General features: G+C 45.2%; 1 long non-coding RNA gene across 8 annotated transcripts in view; it reads right to left on the bottom strand.

Moving 5' to 3' along the window:
* LOC142749471 (uncharacterized) overlaps positions 1-20,885 on the bottom strand; it is a 166,114-nt gene that overhangs the window by 51,900 nt on the left and 93,329 nt on the right. For 7 of the 8 annotated variants that reach the window (XR_012882415.1, XR_012882417.1, XR_012882418.1 and 4 more), the window contains one exon: positions 4,336-4,409. The exons of the other annotated variant lie outside the window; for it this stretch is intronic. This is a non-coding gene — a long non-coding RNA (uncharacterized LOC142749471). The remainder of the gene's footprint in view (positions 1-4,335; positions 4,410-20,885) is intronic. 8 annotated transcript variants of the gene reach the window in all.

Below are 20,885 nucleotides of genomic sequence, written 5' to 3'. Positions count from 1 at the left end.
CAGCATAGAACCGTGACCACCAGCCATAATGACCTCAATGCCCTAAGCCAACCAGCATAGAACCGTGACCACCACAATGGCCTCAATACCCCAATGACAACTACAATGCCCCATGACACCATTTTTGCGAGACAGAATGCCACCCATGCCAGCCACAGTGATCTCACTTCGCCGTGTCAACCACGTTTACTCATTGACAACCACATACATTCAATGCCCCTATGACAGCCAAAAAGCTCTCACTGGCCTAACACAAAGTTCTCCATGCCAATCACACTGTACTCACTTCCCCTTTGCCCATCACAAAGCCGCCATGCCAGCCATGATGGCACATGCCAGTCACAATTCCACCATGACACCGGAAGGTTCTCTTTTCACATCCACAATGCCCTCAGAACCTATTATGACAGCCACAACACCCTCAATGCCCTAAGCCAACCACAATAAAACCATGACAATCACAATGGCCTCAATGCCCGTATGACAACTACAATGCCCCATGACAATGTTGACATAACATTACCAATATCCTGATCTCCGCTAAAATGCCCTTATGACACCCACAATGTCCCTTATTTCAGCCACTGTCTTTATTACAGCCACAATAACATCCAGGCCAGCCACAGTGCTCTAGTTTTCTTTTTTCGTCAACCACAATGGGATTATGCCAGGTACAATGCCCTTCATGTCAGCCACAATGCACTCAATGCCTTCTTTCCAAAAAGAAAGTCTCCATATCACCCACAATGCCGACATGACAACAGCTATATCCATTTTTTCAGTCACTATTCCCCCATGCCAGTCACAATGTACTTTATTCCAGAAACAATGCCGCCAATGCAAACCACAATGCCCGCATAACAACCGCTATAGGTCATCCAAATATCCCAATGCCAGGCACAATGGTTCTCATTCAAACAACAATGCCCTTATAAGAGCCACTATGCCCCCATAACATCCACAATGTGCCTTATCCCTGCCACAATATCTCCATAGCAGTCAAAAGCCCCACTATTCCAGCCACATTACCCTCAATGCCCCCTTAGCCATTCAGAATACAACCATGACAAATACAATGCCCTTAATGCTTCTTATGAAAACCACAATGCCATATGACAACCAAAATGTTCTCATGACAACTACAATGCCCACTTTCCCAATCACAATGCCCATTGCAATACCGCAAGGTCTCCAAAAAAGTCACAATGCCCTCATGACAGCCACACTGTCTCTAATTCCAGTCACGATGTCCCCATGAAGGCCACAATTGCCCCTTGACAACCACAATCCCCGAAAGCATCATATGCCAGAAACAATGCCAATCAATCACAATTCCTCGAGAAAACCTCAATGCTCCCCATGCCAGCAACAATGCCCCCATAAAGGCCATAATGTCCTCCATAGCAGTAACAATACCCTGAATGCCTTCTATGTGTACCAAATACTCCCATGATAACAACAATGCCTCACATGGCAGAAGCAAAATCCCAACCTCAATGCAACCATAACAACCATAATGCCACTTGACATCCAGAATGCCCCCATTAAATCACCAATATACCAAAATGCCACTAATCCATAACATGAAAGTCATTAAACCCCCATGACAGCCATGATGATCCCATGATATATGCAATATCCCTTATCTCCGCCAAAAAGCCCTCATGACACCCACAATGTCCCTTATGCCCGCCTCGCTACTCCAATGACAACCACAAATTCAGTGCCCGTATGTCAACCATATTGCCTCCATGACAGCCAAAATGTCCTCACATCCCCTTTTGCGAGACACAATGCCATCCATGTCAGCCACAATGCCCTCACTTCTCCCTTTGCCAATGACAAAACCACCAAGACAACCTTAAAGCCCCCATGTCAGCAATAATGCCAGCCACAATAACATCCTCCATGTCTAATATTCCAGTCATAATGCCCCCATGACAGCCACAATGTTCTCAATATGCGTTATCCTAGCTACCATGCCCCCATGTCACCGACAATGTACTTTATTCCAGCAACAATGCTGCAAATAGCCCCTATGCCAACCACAATGACAACCACATAGCTTTGATGCCCCTTAGACAACCAAAATAATCTCATTTGACTAAAACAACGTCCTCCATTCCAACCACAATGCCACAATGGGAGCTATAGTGCCCCATGCTAGTTACTTTGTCCTCATTACAGCCACTATTCCCCTACAACACAATGCAACACTGCGACTATGACAAATACAATGCCCTCACTGTCAATTTTACCAGCCACAATAACAAAATAAACACCTCAATGCTCTCCATGCCAGCCATACGGATTCTAATCTAAGCCACCTTGCCACCATGAAAGTTCAAAATGTCACCATGATAATCACAATCCCCAAATGCCTAATATGCTCGATGATAACCACGATGCCCACAATGTCCACCATCCCAGCCACAATACCTCCCATGGCAGCAGCAATGCCCAAGTGACATTCACAATGCTTCCTTTAGAGCCACTATTCCCCCATGTCTCCCACATTGTCCCTTATACCAGCCACAAAACCCTCCAGCCACAATGCCCTCAATTCCCCTTTTGCCAATGACAATGCAAAAATGACAGCCACAATGCCTTCCATGCAAGTCACAATGCCTATCATGGACCTATGCAATTTAGAATAGAACTATACTAACCAGAATGCCCCTAATACAAGCCACAATGCCATAATGACAACCACTATATGCCTTACACAAGTCGGAATTCCCCAATGCTAGCCACACTGGTACCAATTCAAATAACAATGTCCAAATGCCAGCCACAATGCCCCCATAAGAGCAACTATGCCCCAGTGACAGACACAATGTGCCTTATACCAGCCACAGTAGCTCCATTACAGTTACAATGTCCTCCACGCCAGCCAATATGCTCTCAATTCTACTTTTGCCAATACAAATTCCCCATGACAGCCACAATGTCCTCCATGCCAGCCATTTTTTTCTCTCAAAGCCCCTTATGCCAGCGAAATGCCACAATGACATCCACAGACCTTTAATACTCCTACGCCAGCCATAATTTCCTAATTTTCTCCTTTGACAGCTACAATGCCCCATATGCCAGCCACAATGCCCTCACTTCCCCTTTTGCCAACCACCACATAACAGACACTAGTCCCCTATGCAAGCCATAATGACAGCTGACAGCCAAAATGCTGTCATAGCATCTGCTATGTCCCTTATCCAAGCCAAATTACCCCAATATTAGTCACAATGTCCACCCAGCCAGCCACAACGCCAACCAACCACAAGAGCCATCATGAAATATACAATGTACAGTGTCCATCATCCCACCCACAATGCCCTTATGCCAGCCACATTGACGTTAATGATCCATTAGCCATTTGCAAAACAACTATGACAACCACACTGCCCTATGACAACCAAAATGCCCTCATGACAACTACAATGCCCACTTTACCAGTCACAAAGCACAAATAAAAACCACAATGCCTCCAAAAAAGTCACAATGCCATCATGACAGCCACATTGTCTCTAATCCCAGTCACGGTGTGTCCCCATGAAAGCCACAATGTCCCCTGACAACCACAATGCTGGAATGCATCATATACCAGCAACAATGGCACCAATGCCAATTAGAATTTCCTGAGGACAACCACAATACTCCCAATGCCAGCCACAATGCCCCCATGAAGGCCACTATGTCCTTCATAGCATTAAAATTACCCTGCATGCCTCCTATGTGTACTCAAATGCCCCCGTGACAACTACAAAGCCTTACATGGCAACAGTAATAGGCCAACTGCAAAATAAACATGACAACCAGAATTGCCCTTGATGGTCTAATTGCTCCGTTGACAACTACAATGCCTCATTGCCCACCTTAGCAGCCACAATGCCCACAAAATACACAATTCCTCCATGACAGTCACACTGTGTCTAATCCCAGCCACAATATGCCCATGAAAGCCGCAATCCCTGAATTCCTTATATGTAAGCCCACAATGACAATTATAAATTCCTCGAGGACAACCCCATTGCCCTCATTTCTCGCTATGATGGACACAATGACTTCCATGCCAGCGACAATTCCCACATGACAACAAAACTTTCCTAATGGGAAAGGGGAGATGGTGATAAATGTGTATGCTGGAATGTAACTGCAATGTACCCATGTGTAGAGCAGCACATAGGCATTTACAATGCCCTTAAATATCTATATATCCAATATATGAACTACGAGACATATATCCTTATATACCAGGAATGTATTACCACACCACTGAAAGTCCAGAGCTAGAAACTAGCCTGATAATTATCAGTAATTAATAATAATATTAATTACCAGTCATTTGATTCCTCTATTGCCGCTGTCTGGAGGAATCCATATCTTGCTTTTCTTCACTTTCAAATAGACACCTAGGAAAAAAAATCAAGAAAGAGGTGTGATAATACGTTCCTGGTATATGCTATAGATGTATTGGAAACAGTAAAGAGATTTTAGTGTGCCTAGTTTCTAATGAAACCCCCAAATATTTTAAGGGCCAATTAAACCCTTTCTGTGATACATTCAGAGGGCCAAACTAGAGATCCCACCTAAAGTCTTCCTATCCAAGACTATGCACCGATCACCCCATCCTGACTAGAAGTCACAAGTAGAATATAATTGTCCCTAATCACAACTCCTAAATTAGTTACCAATCACACCAAAGATCAGATGCCAAGAAGAGATAGCACTCTCCTTCACACCTGTATAAAACAGAAATCCATTCTACAATCCATTCAGTGGACCATTTACAACTCCTGTATGACATGGACCTAAATGTGGCCTAGAGAGGACACAGTACAGCTAATATCATCCATCAGGAAAAATATCACATATTCAATAAAGACCTCACATGCGCCAAGTTAGGACACACAGTGATATCACTAGTAACTAAAATAGCTGGATATGGGGCAGCAACTTCTGACTAAATCCCTAGAGAGACAAATATTCAGAGAGGCAGGGCAAATGTGGTGCCTATTTTCAAAAAGGGCTCGAGGTCTTCCCCGGGTAATTATAGACCAGTAAGCTTAACATACATCGTGGGGAAAATGTTTGAGGGGGTATTGAGGGACTATATACAGGATTATGTGACAAAAAATTGTATTATAAGCGACAGCCAGCACAGCTTTACTAAGGACAGAAGTTGTCAAACTAACCTGATTTGTTTTTATGAAGAGGTGAGCAGAAGCCTAGACAGAGAGGCCGCTGTGGATATAGTGTTTTTTTGTACTTTTCAAAGGTATTTGACAGTGTCCCTCATAGATGTCTAATGGGTAAATTAAGAACTATAGGTTTAGATAGTATCGTTTGTAATTGGATTGAGAATTGGCTCAATGTGGTCAATGATTCCTACTCTGAATGGTCCCTGGTTATAAGTGGTGTACACCAGGGTTACCTACCGGAGGCGCTTTGTCTGTATGTGTTTCCTTTTGTTGTCTGGTGTTTTTTTTGCACAAACCGTGAAATGTTTCTGTATTGTTATATTTTCAAAATAAAAATCTTTGATAAAGAAAAAAAATAAGTGGTGTACACCAGGGTTCTGTGCTGGGACCACTATTATTCAACTTACTTATTAATGATATAGAGGATGGGATTAATAGCACTATTTCTATTTTTGCAGATGACACCAAGCTATGTAATATAGTTCAGTCTATGGAAGATGTTCGCGAATTGCAAGCGGATTTAAACAAACTAAGTGTTTGGCATCCAGTTGGCAAATGAAGTTGAATGTACATAAATGTAAAGTTATGCATCTGGGTACCAACAACCTGCATGCATCATATGTCCTAGGGGTAGCTACACTGGGGGATTCACTTGTTGAGAAGGATCTGGGTGTACTTGTAAATCATAAACTAAATAACAGCATGCAATGTCAATCAGCTGCTTCAAAGGCCAGCAAGATATTGTCGTGTATTAAAAGAGGCATGGACTCGCGGGACAGGGATGTAATATTACCAATTTACAAAGCATTAGTGAGGCCTCATCTAGAATATGCAGTTCAGTGCTGCGCTCCAGTTCATAGAAAGGATGCCCTGAAGTTGGAAAAAGTACAAAGAAGAGCAACAAAGCTAATAAGAGGCAAGGAGATTCTAAGTTATAAGGAAAGATTAAAAGAATAAAACCTATTTAGCCTTGAAAAAAAGACGACTAAGGGGGCACATGAGTTCAACCTGCAGAGGCGACAAGCCTTCTTTACTGTGAGAACTGTGAGTGAATCTATGGAACAGTCTACCGCAGGAGCTGGTCACAGCAGGGACAGTAGATGGCTTTAAAAAAGGCTTAGATAATTTCCTAGAACAAAAAAGTATTAGCTTCTATGTGTAGAAATTTTTACCTTCCCTTTTCCTATCCCTTGTTTGAACTTGATGGACATGTGTCTTTTTTCAACCGTACTAACTATGTAACTATGTAACACACTTTCAGGAAATGTATCAATTAACAGCCCTACATAAGACTGAAAACATAGTTTTACTCAACTGTTTAAATAACCGTTTCTCACTTAACTTGAGCCTCCTGGAACAAAAACCCTTTGAGTAAAATACATTTTTCTTCTTTGCTTTCCTAAATTCCGGACTGCCACAAAGTTCCAATGACAGTCAAAATGCACCTATTACAGCTACATTGTCCCATAACATCTAAATGGCTCCAATGCCAGCCACAGAGTTCTCAGTGCAAGCCACATTTCCCCCACATGACAACCACAAAGTCATCAATGCCCCCTAAGCAAGTCACAATACTCTCAATACCTGCTAAATCCAACCAAAATTCCCACATAACAACCGTAGTGCCCTCTATGCCGGCCACAATACACAAAAAAAGCCACAATGCTATTCAGGCCAACCAGAATGCCCTCATAAATTCCACCATTGTACCTTATCCCATCTACCATGCCCCCATGCCAACTACAAGTTTTTTTTTATAATAGCCACATTATGCCCAATATATATATATATATATATATTTGGGGTGGACATCTTGCTGTGCATCTAGTCCTGGACTTACCATGGGTATGTTTAACTATCGCAATTTGTTTCTATACTGTTTCATTCATTAGCAATGTTTACTTTCTGCCATCTTCACATATACCTGTTAATTCAATTATTTCATATGGTATTTGTCCATTCTATGTTGATTTAAACTGTGTTTGGCAGGAATTAACTTGTTATTGCTTACAGTGATAGTGTTTACAACCAGGCATTTTTTAATGTATTTATACTTATACAATTTATTTATTTCATGAGCTGCATGGCTTGTATGTCCTTTTAACCTGTTGGTTTATGGATTCGTTTTTTATCTCAGTACGTCTACATGTTGTCCTCAATAAAGTATTTTTTCAATTTCTTATACTTCTAGTCTTCTGGCATCTTCTTTTTTAGGTTATATATTTATGCTTTGGATGCTTGTGTGGGTACACGCCCCAGGATCTAGCTCACATCACACAAATTTTTTTTTGCTTGCTAACAGCCGCAGTTCACTTCTCTTGGGCTGCTCAGATCCATGCTGTGCTTTTCGGTTATATTACATTATGCCCCATGTTTCTTACATTGCCTCCTTTTAAGTCACTAAAACCCCATGACAGCCACATTGATCCCATGACACACGCAATCTCTGTTATCTCCGCCATAATGCCTCAATGAGAGCCACTATGCTGTCAATTGCCACTATGCCGGCCACAAAGCCCCCATGCCAGCCACAGTGCACTTTATCCCAGCAGCAATGCCGGCGATACCCCTTATCCCTGCTACAATGACCGCCAAAATGTCCCCCATGCAACACACAAACTCCATGAACATGCAACTCCATGCAAACTAAAATGCCCCCATGACAGCCACAAAGCTCCCATGTAAGATACAATGCGCCAATGAAGACAATGCCCTCAATGCCCCCAAGGCAGCCACAATGCCAAATGTTAGCAACAAACTTCCTGTAAAAGTTACTATTGTCCTCATGAAACCCACAATGTCTTTTATAACAGGCACAATGCCACTATGACAGCCAAAATGCCCTCCATGCAAGTCGCAATGCCCTCAATTCCACATTTCTTAATCACAATGCCTCCATTACAGCCACAAAGCCTTCATAAAATCAACACTCTCTCTCATGCAACCACAATGTTTTTTATCCATGCAACAATGGTGTCAATGCCCCTTATGCAAGCCCCAATGCCAAAATGTAAACCACAGACCGTCTATGCTCCTTTGAAAGCCACTATGCCCCTATGAAAGCCACAATGCCCATACTTCCCCCTTTGCTAATAAGCACATGACAGACACATGAAACCCGCTAGGTCCCTTATCCCAATCAAAATATCCCCAATGTTAGCCACAAATTGTCACATTGTCCCATAGCCCAGTCACAATATGTCCATTACAGACACAATGCTCTCAATTCCCCTTTTGCCAATGACAATGCGGGAATGACAGACACAATGCCCTCCATGCCAGTCACAAGGCCATTAATGGCCCTATGCCAACTAGATTGCCCCTATTCTACCCACAATGTCCCTAATGCAAGCCACAATGCCCACATAACACCCGCTATATGTCTTATCCAAATGCCCCAATCCCAGCCACAATGGCTCCAATTTAAGCAACAATGCCCTCATAAGTGCCACTGTGCCCGCATGACATTCACAATGTCCCTTATTCCAGCCACAATATCTCCATTACATTCACAAGTCCCTCCATGCCAGCCACATTGCCCTCAATGCCTCCTTAGCCATTCGGAATACAGCCAATTAACCACAATGCCCTTAATGCCTCTTCTGACAACCACAATGCCCCATGACAACCAAAATGCTCTCATGACAACTATGATAATGCAAATCTCAATGCCATAATGCCACTCACTATATGCCTTATTCAAGTCGGAATGCTCCAATACCAGCCACAATGGCTCCCATTCAAACAACAATGTCCAAATGCCAGCAACAACGCTCCCATAAGAGCCACTATGACATAGTGATACACAAAATGTGCCTTATCCTAACCATAATAGCTTCATTATAGGTGCAATGCCCTCCATACCAGCCACTATGCCCTCAATTCTGTTTTTGCCAATAATACTGCCGCATGACAGCCACAATGACCTCCATGCCAGTTATATTTCTCTCAAAGCCCCTTATGCCAGCCGAATGCCACAATGACATCCACAAACCTTCAATGCCCCTACTCAAGCCACAATGTCCCCATGACAGCCAAAACTTCCTAAATTATCCCTTTGACAGACACAATGCCCTCCATGCCAGACACAAGGCCCTCACTTTCTCTTTTGCCAACCACCACATGACAGACACGTCCCCTATGCTAGCAATAATGACACCTGGCAGCCGAAATGCCCTCATGACAGCTGCTATGTCCAAAAAGCCAAAATGCCCTCAATATTTGTCAACGAACTGCAAAAACCCCATCATAGTCACAATGCCCCTGACAGTCACAATGTACCCATGAAATAACCAATATTTCACATTACAGCCAAAAAGCCTCCATAAAAGATGCAGTGTACGGTGTTCCTCATCCCACCCACAATGCACCTTATGCCAGTCACATTGCCCCCAATGCCCCATTAAGAAAAGAACCATGACAACCACAATGCCCTCAATGCATCTTATGACAACCACACAGCCCCCATGACAACCAAAATGCCCTTATGACAACTACAATGACCAATTTACCAGTCACAAAGCCCAAATAAAAACCCCAATGCCTCCAAAAAAACTCACATTGCCATCATGACAGCCACCCTGTCTCTAATCCCAATCATGGTGCCCCCATGAAAGCCACAATGTCCGCTGACAACCATAATTCTGGAATGCACCATATACCAGCAACAAAGACACCAATGTTGATTTGAATTTCCTGAGGAAAAACACAATGCTCCCTATGCCAGCCACAATGCTCCTATGAAGGCCACAATATTCACCGTAGCAGTAAAATTACTCTGAATGCCTCCTATATCTTCCCCAATGCCCTATAACAACTATAAAGCTTTACATGGCAACATCAATAGACCAACGGCAAAACAACTATGACAGCCACAATGCTCCTCGACGGCTAATTGACCCTTGATAGCTATAATGCCTCAAGAGCCATTTTATCAACCACAATGCCGATAAAAATACCTCAATGCTCTCCATGCCAGCCCTAATGCCCACAATGTTGCTTATCTCAGCCACTACTTCTTTATTACAGCCACAACGAGCTTCAAGCCAGCCGCAGTGCATTCAATTCCTTTTTAGCCAACCACAATGGGATTATGCCAGTTACAATGCCCTTCGTATCACCCAGAACGCCCCCAATGGCCCCTTTCCAAAAAAAATAGCCTGCATACCACCCACAATGCCCCCATAATAGCTACAATGCTGATATGACAACCGCTATATCCCTTTTTCCAGTCAGAATTCCCTCATGCCAGCCACAATATACGTTATCCCTGCAACAACGCGGTCAATGGACCTTATGCTCGCTACAAAGCCTCTATGCCCACCACAAGCCTTTAATGCCCCTACGCCGGCCACAAATCCCCATTATAACTAAAGTGCCCTCCCTTCCTCCTTTGCCAGTTACAATGACCTCCATGCCAGCCAGAATGCCCTTAATTTTCTATTTGCCAAACACAATATCTCCAAGACAGCCACAAAGCCCTCATGTCAGCCATAATGCCACAGTCCAGCCACAATGCCCCCATGCCAGACACAATGCCCCAATGACAACTACAAACCTTTAATAACCGTATGCCAAACATACTGCCTCCCTAACTGCCAAAATGTCCTCACATCCCCTTTTGGCCATAGAATACCTGCTATGTCCCTTATCCCAGCTTTAATGCCCCAACGTTAACCACAGTGTTCACCATGCCAGCCACATTGCCAACCAACCACAAAGCCCCATGACAGCCACTAAAACCCCATGAAAGTCACAATGGCACCAATAAATCAACAAAAACCCATATCCAGGCCAAAATATCCTTTTGACAGCTACAATGTCTACAGTATCTCTATTTCCACTCACAATGCCCTTAAAACCCATTATGCCAGCCACATTGCCCTCAATGCCATAAACCGACCACAATACAACCATGACAACCACAACAGCCTCAATGCCCATGTGACAACTACAATGCCCCATGACAATGTTCCCATAACATTCGCAAAATCCCTTATCTCCGCCAAAATGCCCTGATGACACCTACAATGTCTCTTATCTCACCCACTATGTCTTTATTACAGCCACAAGGAGCTCAATGCTGTAATGGCAGGAAGGAGGTGAAGGGAAAGTGAGCCCTAATCTACCCACCGCCCTGTCCCTGCCTACTTGCAACGACCCGCCCTAGGCGACGGGGTACAACTGGGCGGCGGTCCCTACGCTGTCTAAGTGCACGGGAGAACAAACAGGGAACACGCAAGGGAAGGGGCAGTAGCCCACGGAACGCCGCGAGGAAACGGAGCGGTGAATGAGTAGTCAGGACCAGGATGAAGTGGAGTATACCAAAGTGAGCACGGAGAAGGAAGCAAGCCAGGGGCAAAGCAAAGCAGGTTAAGCGGAACTGCAGCAAGGCAGAAGCACGGCAGAAGCAGGCTGGAGCAAGCAGCAGTGGGGCCAGGAATCCAGAAGAATTACAAGTACTGAGGAAGAGAACACGGCAGGTAATAAAGGACAGGGGGCGGAGCTAACTCCGACTGACCAGGCGGCGATAGGCTCTCCCACTCCTGAGCCTGCCACCCTGGTTGGTGGGAGATGGTGTCAGTCGAACAGGTCTGGCCTCAGGTGTGGATTGATTAATCCCAGGAGTATACCTAGACGTAGTACCTGGCAGATCCCTAACAGTACTCCCCCTTTTATGAGGGGCCACCGGACCCTTACTAAGAGGACCCGGTTTAGTAGGGAAGAAAAGGTGGAACCTCCTGATCAATACCCCAGCGTGAACATCACGGGCAGGTACCCAAGTCCTCTCCTCCGGCCCGTATCCTCTCCAATGGACCAGGTACTGGAGGGAGCCCTGGACCATCCTACTGTCCATAATCTTGGCCACCTCGAATTCCACCCCCTCAGGGGTGAGAACAGGAACAGGAGGTTTCCTCGAGGGGGACCAGGACGGGGAGCAGCGTTTAAGGAGGGAGGCATGGAAGACGTCATGTATACGAAAGGATGGGGGCAGCTCCAGACGGAAGGATACAGGGTTGAGGACTTCAATGATCTTATAAGGTCTAATAAATCGGGGAGCAAACTTCCTGGACGGGACCTTAAGGCGCAAGTTCCTGGACGACAACCAGACCAAATCCCCGACGACAAACCGGGGGTTAGCAGAACGTTTACTATCCGCCTGAATCTTTTGTGCGCTCTGGGACGCCTCTAGGTTCTTCTGAACCTGGGCCCAGACGGTGCACAGTTCCCGATGAACATCCTCTACCTCAGGATTATTGGAACAACCAGGGGAAACGGAGGAGAACCTTGGGTTAAACCCGAAATTACAGAAAAACGGGGAGACCGCTGACGAGTTACTGACCCGGTTATTCAGGGAAAATTCAGCAAGGGGAAGGAATGAGACCCAATCGAATTGACAGTCAGAGATGAAACACCTTAAATATTGTTCCAGGGATTGGTTAGTCCTTTCCGTTTGGCCATTAGTTTCGGGATGGAAGGCGGAGGAGAAGGACAGATCAATCTCCAACTTTTTACAAAAAGCTCTCCAAAATAAGGAAACAAATTGTACCCCTCTGTCAGAAACGATATTGACTGGGGCCCCATGGAGACGCAGGATGTGTTTCACAAACAAAGAAGCTAACGTCTTGGCGTTAGGTAGCTTCTTAAGGGGCACAAAGTGGCACATCTTGCTGAAGCGGTCTACCACCACCCACACCACCGACTTGCCCTGAGATGGAGGCAAATCGGTGATAAAATCCATGGAGATATGGGTCCAAGGTCTCTGGGGAATGGGCAAGGAACGTAGTAGGCCCGCAGGTCGGGACCTAGGGGTTTTGGACCTAGCGCAAACCTCACAAGCAGCGACGTAAGCCCTAACGTCTTTAGGCAACCCAGGCCACCAATAGTTTCTGGTAATGAGGTGTTTGGTGCCCAAGATGCCAGGATGACCAGATAGAGCGGAGTCATGGTTTTCCCTGAGTACCCTTAGCCGGTATTGCAGGGGAACAAACAGTTTGTCCCCAGGGACGTTCCCGGGAGCTGCACCCTGATCAGTCGCGATATCAGAAGCTAAATCAGAATCCGTGGCAGAAACGATTATACCAGGGGGTAAAATACAAGCAGGATCCTTCTCGGAAGGAGGATTGGCCATGAAACTACGTGACAGAGCATCAGCCTTAATATTCTTGGACCCAGCCCTATAGGTAACCAAGAAATTAAATCTGGTAAAGAATAGTGCCCACCGAGCTTGTCTAGGATTAAGCCTCCGGGCCGATTCTGGGAAAAACAGATTCTTGTGATCCGTAAGGACCGTTACCTGGTGCCTGGCCCCCTCCAGGAAGTGCCGCCACTCCTCAAAAGCCCATTTAATGGCTAGAAGTTCGCGGTTGCCAATATCATAGTTACTCTCCGTGGGCGAAAACTTCCTAGAGAAGTAAGCACAGGGGCGGAGATGGGTGAGGGAGCTGGTACCCTGGGACAAGACGGCCCCCACTCCCACCTCGGATGCGTCAACCTCCACAATAAATGGCTCCTCTTGGTTGGGCTGAATCAGCACGGGGGCCGAGATAAAGCACTTCTTGAGGGTCTCAAAGGCCTGGACGGCCTCAGGGGGCCAATGGAGGACATCAGCACCCTTGCGAGTAAGGTCCGTAAGAGGCTTAGCGACGACCGAGAAGTTGGCAATAAATCTCCTGTAATAGTTGGCGAACCCTAAAAAACACTGTAACGCCTTAAGGGAGGCAGGTTGGACCAATTCCGCCACAGCCTGAACCTTGGCAGGGTCCATGCGGAATTCATGAGGAGTGAGGATTTGCCCTAAAAATGGTATCTCCTGTACCCCAAAGACACATTTTTCAGTCTTAGCAAACAGATTATTCTCCCGAAGGACCTGGAGCACCTTCCTGACATGTTCCACGTGGGAGGACCAGTCCTTGGAAAACACCAGTATGTCATCAAGGTACACAACAAGAAAATTACCCAGGTAATCTCTCAGGATTTAATTAATAAAATTCTGGAAGACAGCAGGGGCATTACACAACCCAAAGGGCATGACCAGGTATTCGAAATGACCCTCGGGTATGTTGAACGCAGTTTTCCACTCATCCCCCTCTTTGATGCGGATAAGGTTATATGCCCCCCCGTAGATCGAACTTAGAAAACCATTGGGCTCCCTGAACCTGATTAAAAAGATCCGGAATCAAAGGAAGTGGGTACTGGTTCCTTACGGTGACCTTATTCAGGTTACGATAATCAATGCACGGCCTAAGACCACCATCCTTCTTCCCCACGAAGAAGAAGCCAGCACCTACAGGAGAAGTCGAGGGGCGAATGAAACCCTTGGCCAGGCATTCTTGGATATACACCCTCATAGCTTCACGTTCAGGACATGAAAGATTAAATATCCTACCCTTAGGAAGCTTGGCACCAGGCACCAAATCGATGGCGCAATCGTAATCTCTATGGGGGGGCAACACCTCGGAGGCCTCCTTAGAAAACACATCGGTGAAGTCCTGAACAAACTCAGGAAGCGTGTTTACCTCCTCCCGGGGAGAAATAGAGTTAACGGAAAGACATGACATAAGACATTCACTACCCCATTTGGTGAGATCCCCAGTATTCCAATCAAACGTGGGATTATGCAACTGCAACCAGGGAAGACCTAATACCAGATCAGACGATAATCCCTGCATCACCAGTACAGAGCACTGCTCCAAATGCATGGAGCCAACCAGGAGTTCAAAAACAGGAGTATGCTGAGTAAAATAACCACTAGCAAGGGGAGTTGAGTCGATACCTACTACAGGGATAGGATAAGGTAAATCAATAAAAGGCATCTTTAGAGACATAGCAAATTCCACAGACATGATATTAGCAGATGAGCCAGAATCCACGAAAGCACTGGCCGTGGCAGACCGGCCAGCAAACGAGACCTGAAAGGGAAGCAAAATTTTATTGCGTTTCACATTAACGGGAAATACCTGTGCGCCCAAGTGACCTCCCCGATGATCACTTAGGCGCGGAAGTTTTCCGGCTTTTTATTCTTGCGCCTGGGACAGGTGTTCAGTAGATGCTTGTCGTCCCCACAGTAGAAGCAGAGACCATTCATTCTGCGAAACTCCCTACGTTGTCGAGGGGACATGGAGGCCCCGAGTTGCATAGGTACCTCCGAGTCCTCCGTGGAGGGGCGAGGAGACGGGACCTCGGGGGGGATCGCAGAAAAGTCAGAGGGGAGCACATTGAAGCGTTCAAGCTGACGTTCCCTGAGACGTCGGTCAAGTCGTACTGCTAGGGCCATAACCTGGTCAAGGGAGTCAGAAGAGGGGTAGCTAACCAGCAGATCCTTCAGGGCGTCAGCTAATCCTAACCTAAACTGGCACCTTAGGGCTGGATCGTTCCACCGAGAAGCTACGCACCACTTTCTAAAATCAGAACAGTATTCCTCAACCGGTCTCCTACCCTGACGTAAGGTCACCAGCTGACTCTCCGCTAAAGCAGTCCTGTCAGTCTCGTCGTAAATGAGTCCGAGGGCAGAGAAAAAATGATCAACAGAGGAAAGTTCAGGGGCGTCAGGAGCCAAGGAGAAGGCCCACTCTTGGGGCCCTTCCTGGAGTCGGGATATGATGATACCCACCCGCTGGTTCTCGGAACCTGAGGAGTGGGGTTTTAGGCGGAAATACAGTCTGCAACTCTCCCGGAAGGAGAGAAACGTCTTACGGTCCCCTGAGAACCGGTCAGGTAACTTGAAGTCAGGTTCTAGAGGTGAGGGGTACTACTAAGGCAGCGTCACCCTGGTTGACCCTCTGGGCCAGGGCCTGGACCTGTAGGGAGAGGCCCTGCATCTGCTGGGTCAGGGTCTCAAGGGGGTCCATGATAGCATCAGCGTAGGAGAAATGGTAGACTAGGTAGGGGCTTGTAATTATGTAATGGCAGGAAGGAGGTGAAGGGAAAGTGAGCCCTAATCTACCCACCGCCCTGTCCCTGCCTACTTGCAACGACCCGCCCTAGGCGACGGGGTACAACTGGGCGGCGGTCCCTACGCTGTCTAAGTGCACGGGAGAACAAACAGGGAACACGCAAGGGAAGGGGCAGTAGCCCACGGAACGCCGCGAGGAAACGGAGCGGTGAATGAGTAGTCAGGACCAGGATGAAGTGGAGTATACCAAAGTGAGCACTGAGAAGGAAGCAAGCCAGGGGCAAAGCAAAGCAGGTCAAGCAGAACTGCAGCAAGGCAGAAGCACGGCAGAAGCAGGCTGGAGCAAGCAGCAGTGGGGCCAGGAATCCAGAAGAATTACAAGCACTGAGGAAGAGAACACGGCAGGTAATAAAGGACAGGGGGCGGAGCTAACTCCGACTGACCAGGCCGCGATAGGCTCTCCCACTCCTGAGCCTGCCACCCTGGTTGGTGGGAGATGGTGTCAGTCGAACAGGTCTGGCCTCAGGTGTAGATTGATTAATCCCAGGAGTATACCTAGACGTAGTACCTGGCAGATCCCTAACAAATGCCAACCACAATGGGATTATGTCAGTTACAATGCCCTTCATGTCAACCACAATGCACTCAATGCCCCCTTTTCAAAAAGAAAGCCTCCATACCACCAACAAATGCCCCCATACCAGGCACAATGCTGTCATGACAACAGCTATATCCCTTTTCACAATTCCCCCATGCCAGCCACAATGTACATTATCCCCAAAATAATGCCGCCAATGCTCCTTATGCCAACCAAAATGCCCCAATGAACAACACAATTTGCTTAATGTCTATTATGACAATCACAATGCCCTGTGACAACAAAAATCTCCTCCATGCCAGCCACAATGCCCTGAATAACCCATATGCCTACTAAAATGTCCCTATGACAATCGCAAAGCATTCTGTAACCCAGAATGTCAAATATGTACTTTATCCATGCAGCAATACCATAAATGGCACTTATGCCCCAATGACGACCACGAACCTTTAATGCTCATATGCCAATCATATTAGCTCCATACCAGCCACAATGCCCTCTCGTCCCCCTTCGCAAACCACGATGACTAAATGACAACCACATACATTCAATGCCCCTATGACAGCCAAAATGCTCTCACTTGCCAGTCACAATGTACTCACTTCCCCATTGCTAATTACAAAGCCCCAATGCCAGCATGATGGCACGTTAGCCGCAATGCCACTATGAAATCAACAATGCTCCTTTTCCCGGTCAAAATGCCCCCTGGACAGCTACAATGTCCACAATGCCCCTTAATCCAGGCAAAATGCCACCATGACAACAATAATGTCCCTCATCCCAGCAAATATGGCCTATGACAACCGCAATGCCCTCTATGACTCTTATGCCAGCAACAATACCCTCCATGCCAGCCACAATGCCCTTAATGTCTCATGATACAATGCCATCAAGGCAGCCACAGTGCCACATGAGAGGTAAAGGCCACATGACAGTCACTATTTCCCTACAACAGCTAATATTCGGCTATGAAAATTACAATTCCCTCACTGTCAATTTTACCAGCAACAATGGCCAAGTATACACCTCAATGCTTTCCAGGCAGCCACAATGCATCCATGACAGTCATTTTATTTAGGAAATAGGGAGAAAGGGAAAGAGTTGTGGTTCTTTTGTAAAATTTCGAGTAATAAAAATAATAAACTTTATTGACTAATTAATTTTAACATTATAAAATATTTTTTTTTACAAATGTCCAATGTAGGTCAGAATAAATTGCAGTGCAGGTAACCCCTTATCCTGCACTATAAGAGCAAAATTTGCCTATTAATAGTTAACCGTCCAATGCTATTGTCATACAAAAACCATATTCAGATCTTAGGCTGAAATTGATAAATAAATTATTTTAAATTGTGCTTTATTCTCTACTCTATGGTGGACTGAGTAGAGATCTGATAACAGTGGTATAATGATTATTATTCCAAGTGTGCTTATATTGTGTGCACTGAATAAATCAGCTTTGCTGCTAGTCAGTGGACACTGTATCAATTTCCTAGAGTTCTCTTATGTGCACCGAGTGTATCATAAATGTTGTTGGTTAGTAAACATTGTATCAATTTCTTGAGATTCTCATGAATGCACTGAGTGTATCAGCATTCAATGTTAGTTAATAGGCATTGTATCCATTTGTTGAGGTTCTCTTGTATATATTGAATATCTCAGCATTAATTGTTATTCAATAATCACTATTACAGCGTCTCTTCTTTGGTATAAATACCAAATATAATAGGCAGAAGCACGATAGAATATTGTGCTAGAGTTTGAGCATTTAAATTGTAGTTGCTGAACAGTGATGCGGTAGCCTGTATGAATAAGCGCCACAAAAATGCCCCAATTCTTAAATGCTTGCTGTCAGTTTTCACCTTGTGTTCGTGGGAACTCATAGGCAGCAGCACATTAAGGTATTTTAGCTAAATAGCCTGTGTGTTCCACCTTTGTAGATGGTGCACACTTATAATCCTCACTATTGGGGTCAGCAGCGTTGTAATTGTAGTGCTGACATTTTTAGTTATTTAAACAGCGATGTAGTGACTTATGTAAATGAGCACTACTGAAAGCCCTGATTCTTATGTGCTTGCTGTCAGTTACCACCGTAATACGTGGAAGACCGTCAGCAGCAGCAGTGTAAATGGCATACAACGCTGATCCTCACAAATAGGATCAGCAGCGATGCAGCTCGTCTATTTGAAGATGGCAGTGCACTTTGTAAGGTGCCCTATTGATTAGGTGCTTGCTGTCTGTTCTCACCGTCGTCACGGGAGAAACAGTGAATAGCAGCACGATGTAATAAAGTGGCTGAGCAGCCTGTGTATATCAATTTTCTGATTCAGTGAACGCTGTCAGGGATTCAGCCCAGCAGCGTGGTGTAATAAAGTGGCTGAACAGCCTGTGTACATCGATTTGCTAATTCAGGGAACGCTGTCAGGGAATCAACCCAGCAGCGTATGTCAAATTGTAGGCACCGCTCTCTTCCAGGGAGTAGTGTTTATACATACAAGTCGTTGCCGACTATTGATTGATGTTAGAGGTAGCATTAGGTAGAGTTAGGACCTTACACGTTGGTTGCTAAATTAGGACTAAACACCCGACGCGCGTTTCGCCGGCTTCCTCTTGGGGTGTAACCCGCCGGTTCTGATGCCCTTATATATGGTAAGTGCTGATTGACAGCTAAGGGGGCCAATAAGGTTGTTTCAAGTATAAGAATGTCACGTTTTCTGTCCCGAAATGGAGAATTTTACCTCCAGGATTAATATCTGGCGCAGATTCATAGATGACATTTTACTCATCTGGAATGGCTCTTCTAGGGAACTTGAAGAATTTGTAGAGGTGTTGAACACCAACAACTTTAACCTCAAATTGACCTTAACATATGACCATCAGTCCATTCCCTTTTTGGATGTTAGGCTTTTTACCAACGAGCGGGGCATAATAGAGACAGATCTTTATCGCAAAAAAACAGCCACCAATAGCCTTCTGGATGCCACAAGTGCTCATTCCATTAACACCATCAGAGGCATTCCAAAGGGAGAATTCCTGAGGCTCAGATGAAACTGTTCCACCTTTCAGCTCTTTAAGACTCGGGCAACAGAATTGAAGAACAGACTGTTATGTAGGAATTATAGTAAAAGGAACATCAAGAAAGCCTACAACTGGGCGCTGAGGACAGATCGGGAAACGCTGCTGACCCCAAAAATAAAGACTAACACAGAACGGTCTCAACCACGATTTGTCACTGATTTTAATGACTGTTGGGATGAAATGACACTCATTCTAAACCGTCACTGGAACATCTTACTGAGTGACCCAGTACTCAACAACCTTCTTACCAGTAGGGTCTCTCTGGGATACAGAAAATGTAAGACCATTTCAAACGTTCTGGTCCAGAGTCATTTTTCAAGAATAAGCAAGAATAGGCCAGTACTTAACCCTGGCTTCTACCCTTGTAAAATGTGTAGAGCCTGTCGGGTATTAGTGGACAAACGAGAGTTCACAGATGCCTTTGGTATTGTCCATCGGATCTCTGACCATATGAGTTGCTCTACCCCTGGAGTAATCTATTGCCTCGAATGCCCATGCGGTCTCAAATATATTGGGAAAACCAAGAGAGAACTGCGCATACGGATCCGTGAGCATATTAACTCCATAATCAATTTTGCAAAAAATGAGCAGGACTTCAGGATCAAAAATAAGCCATTTAATCCAACCCCCATAGCCAGACACTTCGGGAATGTTCACAATTCCAACTGGACTACCCTCAAAGGCTGGGCCTTGTGTGAAATACGCATGGGCATCAGAAGGGGCAATTTAGATCAAGCACTCTTGAAAAAGGAAAGTGAATGGATTTTCAACATGAAAACAGTGAGTCCATTTGGACTCAACGAAAATTTTGGCTTCGGATGTTTTCTGTAATAGATTCATATTAGTATATACTTTTCGTGCTGCCACTCATTTATATTCATATACACATATACTTTCCATCCTCTCCGCTGTCCGAGGTATACCGTTATTACCATCATAGGATTTACATGCCATTCAATATACAATCCATTTTGTTTTTAAATTTAAAATAAAATTAAAATGACAGTTTTTTTTTTTAGAAAGTTAAAATTCAATATATATCCTCCTCATTTCTTTCTTTTTCCATCAACTTGTTATAGTTTTTTGCAGTCATGGTGTCCTGTTAATAATTTTTGCA

The sequence above is a fragment of the Rhinoderma darwinii genome, chromosome 3 (assembly GCF_050947455.1).
Source record: "Rhinoderma darwinii isolate aRhiDar2 chromosome 3, aRhiDar2.hap1, whole genome shotgun sequence".
NCBI lineage: Eukaryota > Metazoa > Chordata > Amphibia > Anura > Rhinodermatidae > Rhinoderma > Rhinoderma darwinii.
The sequence above is the reverse complement of the archived record's forward strand: the minus strand, read 5'-3'. Positions and strand labels throughout refer to the sequence as shown.